This window comes from Strongylocentrotus purpuratus, unplaced genomic scaffold, assembly GCF_000002235.5.
Source record: "Strongylocentrotus purpuratus isolate Spur 01 unplaced genomic scaffold, Spur_5.0 spur5_scaffold_18, whole genome shotgun sequence".
Lineage (NCBI taxonomy): Eukaryota > Metazoa > Echinodermata > Echinoidea > Camarodonta > Strongylocentrotidae > Strongylocentrotus > Strongylocentrotus purpuratus.
In genome coordinates, this window is record NW_022145603.1 from 3,089,569 (window position 1) to 3,094,473 (window position 4,905).

At 33.1% G+C, this 4,905-nt stretch overlaps 1 long non-coding RNA gene across 1 annotated transcript; it reads left to right on the plus strand.

Moving 5' to 3' along the window:
• The first annotated feature begins 1,342 nt into the window (after window positions 1-1,342).
• On the plus strand, window positions 1,343-4,616 carry LOC115925294. The gene is made up of 3 exons (XR_004064611.1): window positions 1,343-1,449; window positions 3,406-3,634; window positions 4,462-4,616. It is a non-coding gene; the product is annotated as an uncharacterized LOC115925294 (long non-coding RNA).
• The last annotated feature ends 289 nt before the right edge of the window (window positions 4,617-4,905 follow it).

Below are 4,905 nucleotides of genomic sequence, written 5' to 3' on the forward strand. Positions count from 1 at the left end.
AAACAATTCGTCTTGCCTCTTCATAGTAAATGGCACTTTTCCAATATAACAATTCGTCGCTGTTTCCACGAAGTGACGGTAGTGAAAAAAAAATTGCATTCACTTTGCGTGACGATTTTCCTCACTACCGTCACTTCGTAAAAATAGGGACGAATTGTTGGTCTTTGCCAATAAGAAGAACACAATTATGTTCTGTTTATCTTTAAAAAAACATGAAGTAAAACAAAATTCATGCTGTGTTATGTTTTGTTTTTGTTTTGAATAAATCTTTATTCAGATAAAATCATGGATAACATCGTAGTACATACATATTCATAACAAAGCACTTAATCACATGTCTAAATGAGGTAAAATCAAATTATATCTCTATTTACTTGATAGCAGATTTTAAATTAGTAATTGTCTTCTTCTACTTCATAATATTCAAATTCGTTTTCTTAGTTTTGTTTTTCTCTACTTCTATTTTGTATGTCAACATAAACAAAAAATATTTGCTTATTATTCTCGTCACTACATTTGTATTAAATTGATTTCCAACACTCGCTTTATAGATTGCAAATAAAGCATAATGAAGTATAGTTTTTGTTTGTTTTAGCTACCACTGTGTGACGCTAGGTAGGAGTTCAAATATGTCCAGTATCAATGAAACTGCATTTTAAACAATTCGTCTTGCCTCTTCATAGCAAATGGCACTTTCCCAATATAACAATTGTTGGTCTTTACCAATAAGAAGAACACAATTATGTTCTGTTTATCTTTAAAAAAAAAAACATGAAGTAAAACAAAATTCATGCTGTGTTATGTTTATGTTAATCCTATGAAATTTGCATGCAATTTTTTTTTTCATGTTTATGTCCAACAAATCATTAAAATATCCTGGAAAAAAAATATTGAGGTGAAATGGAATGTTTGTGTTCAACCTCAAGTTTAGTACAGCTTGTCCGGAGATCATTCTGAAACTACACAATGATGCGTTGTTATATGCTAGGAGCACTGCCATTGGATGTCTTCAACAATGTTGTACAAAAAGAAAAACAATTTTGTTTTTGCAAATTTCTCTTCCATAAAAAAATTAACCTATTCTACTGCATGGTACCGGTGAAATATGCGCCCACATTGCTTGTACGTTTTTGTTTTCTTCTTCAATGTGCCCATTCCGTATAGATGACTCTGAGTTAAATGTTTTATTCTGGCAAGTACACCTTTTGTAAATAGCTAATTTCTTCACTTATTAACTCATACATTTGGGTGTCCCCCTTCCCATCCGATATTTATGCAGGTGCTCGATATATGGAAGGATTGAGGTCAGCAGCTGGTTTAAATAAGACGATATCACAAGGAGAAATGACAAAAAATGAAATTAATGACAATGTCTCGAGGCCTGGGTTACGCCTACGAAACATCTCTCACACATGTATCCCGAGGATTCTTTACAAAATGGCGAAACCAGTAAGTTGGTTGTACAACGATATATTAGGTACTGGTTAGTAATTTACAGGGAAAGACAAGTATATTGTTGATAAACATTGTTTTAGTCCCTTAAAACCACAACTCTAGGTTGTTGAAATACATATTCAGGTATTGTCATACTTTAAGTGAGCGATGGCCTACCATGATGTCCAGTATATTACAAAAACAGAACAAAAACAATACATTTTCTTCTCTTCTCCTCCACACCAATGCATTCATAACAGCTTGGCATTCCTTTGGTAATATAATATAATGACTGTGTACATGTGTTTCAATCCCTCTTCAAGGCTTAAAAGCTGTTCCGTATCTTTCTGAAGTAAAAAAAAAAAAAAAAAATCTAAGGGAGGTATTTTATTCTTTATACGTTTATATAAATCAGTACTGTACAGTTGGTTTCTTAAAAAAACATCTCGTCACATAAATATAGCTAAATTTGTATTAATACATCACGAATAAAGAAAGTTTTATTCCCATTTTATACCAATCCACATTTATGATTGTAAAGTTTGGGATCATCGAACTTAAACAATTTTAAACCATAAAAAAATAAGTGGGATCTATTCATGAACACATCAATGACCAGTGTTGCACCTCACTTTGGTTTCATTTCAATTGATCCCCTTGCCCGATCCATTAGGACCAGTTAAGTTGAAATACGTTTTTGTTTACCTCATGAAATGATTGTGACAATATCATTTTTTATTGATAAATAGACTTTATTTCTCCTCGAAATTCATTGATCAATCTTCTATAATGAGTAAGAGAGATTGATCGATAAAGGACATAATGTTTTTCTAGTAATTGATTGGGAATGTCAGGAGTTTCTTTAAAGAAAGACATACTATTGAAATATGTTCCCTTTTTCAAAACGAAATATGCCTGTATTTAATGCCATGCATAATCAATCGCTAAAATTGTAAACAATTTTACTTCGGTCAATGAATAGAGGTGTTCTTGAGTTTTTTTATGACGGAAATGACCGGTAATTTTATTTCACAGACTTACTAACATCTATCAAAAGAACTAAAAAGCGAATAACTGAGCAAAAAAAAATAGTAAAGAAAACTGAGCTAGTTGTTCTGACTGTGTGCCAAAGGCTGTTAAGAGCACAATTTTAGTTTGTTCATATCGTGGGCCTACAAGATTAAACATTACTTCTAGCCAGTTTATTTTCAAAATTCAGTCGCACTACCCCCAATGTATGTTGATGGGAAAATGTGGGATTCCATTTGGAAGAAACACACTGTTCAGAAGTATGATTTTGTTGTCGTCAAAACGAATATGCCTGTATGTATGCCACGAATATTTGATCGATAGTAGGGCAAGCTTCGATAATAATGATTTAAATTTAAGAACCTAGACGTACGAAGTGTTCACTGCTTCTTTAGTGCACTATATTTCAATATATTGGGAAACCATTACAAAAAATGTTTAAAAAACTCCATGTATACCTGCATATTTCATATAATAGCAACTTATTTCATGTGTTAATAATTAATATGTAATAACTTTGCACTTGCAAGTTTAAATATTAATTTTAAAGATTTGTAGTCATATTTTGTCTTAAATGTTTACACATGTTTGGGTTTTCTGCGTTATGCGATATTGAAAGCAAGCACGGTGTATCCCTTGTTACCGTTGATATTGCTAATTTTATCAAAGTTATTAATTTTATCAAAGTTAAGTATTTGCAAATTTTATTTTGACCTAATCAACATACCTGAATATAGCGAGGTGGCATAGATCCAGTAACTGAACTCGGTGAAGGTGAAATTGCCATGATTTCAAGACGCTAGGTCATCTTAAAGGAGAATGTGAGGGAGTTATCTCCCTCTCTCTTCCTCTTCTCTATCTTTTCCGTTTTCTGCTTTTTGATGGCTTTTTCTATAGATCTCTACGCCATTGCCTGAATATTTTCTCCACTCTTTTGTTCAGGGATTTTTTGAGGGGTTACCAGACCAGTTCCTTCCGGATTACAAGAGTCCGTGTTTTATGTTTAAACATGGAAACACTGAGATACTGCGCTGTTTGCCTTACTTCTATATACTTGGAATTATGAAGTGTGGCACCACGGAACTTTGGCATAAATTGGCGGCTCACCCTCAGGTCTACGCCAAAGGAGTTATTTCGAAAGAAGTAGGTTGGTGGTCCCTCAATAGACGGAGTAAGTATTGAATCTCCCTGTCTTTTAATTCATATATCTTAACGTCAAATGACAAATTTACGAAGAGCTGTAGGAATACAGGAAAGGATTTGAGGTGTTCTTGAGTTTATGAATGACGGAAATGACCAGGAATTATATTTGACAGACTTAAATTATAATTTTTCAGAATTTTCAAGCATTACATCTGCGGGACGAATTATAAATGGCTGAACAAATACAAATAACACAATGAAGCTAGATGTTTTGACCGTGTGTCAATCACTATAGAGAGCACATGTGCTCAATAAACATGATTTGTTCAAATATTTAGTTTGCTCACATGATTGACCTACATTATTAAAATTAATTCCAGTAACTTTCTGTTTAAGCGCAGTCGCACTACCCGCAAAGCGCGGTAAATGGGTGAAGTGTTAATCCATGGTATAAAGTGCCAAATGACCAATCGTTATGCCTTTGAAACTGACCAAAAGGTGCGACGGAAAATGAATAATGTCCTTAGCGTTAAATTAACTCATCTTTTGTATTCAATTTCACTACTGAAGTCATTCTCTGTTAGTTTTTGTTTAATTTTGGAGCAAAAACAGAATTTCCAGTTATTTATCCAAAAACAAGAAATTTTACACTAGCATCATTCAGACCTAGGCATTTACCTGACAAATTTTGCTTTTAAAAGAATACAACACCTTTTCCCGATACGCGGATATTTATTTTACTGGGAAAGAGTAATGTCGATAATTTAACGTGTTTTTTATTTCTTGATATTATACTCTAACGTCTGATAATTTGAGACCTAGTTATAATTCACAACGGCTGTACTTTTTCCATAGGAACAACGCCGTTCGCATCCTACCTGGAATCAAGATCCGCGAAAATGGTCCAGTTGTTCGACAGGTTTGAATATCAGAAAAATCGTCTAGTGATAGGTAGGTGGTATCCCTTTAAATCAGTATCGTTTCTAGCGGAGTTTCATCAACCACCCGCCCCCCCCCCCCCCCCTCCTCATTTTTACAAGGTACAATTAATTCTATTCAATTATAATTATATTATTTAAAATCCAAGCAAATTGGATCATTATCACATTTTGTAAAACATCGGATACAAAGATTCAAAATTATAATGTAACATAGATAATTGAGTGCAAAAGTAAAGATAACAATAACCAGGAATGCAAAAACTAATGTATTAATGCATGTCTTTTCTGAAATATAATACAGGGTTGAAAATAAATTGAATGATACTTTTCCCAACTTATTTTTCTTTTCAAATAAAAA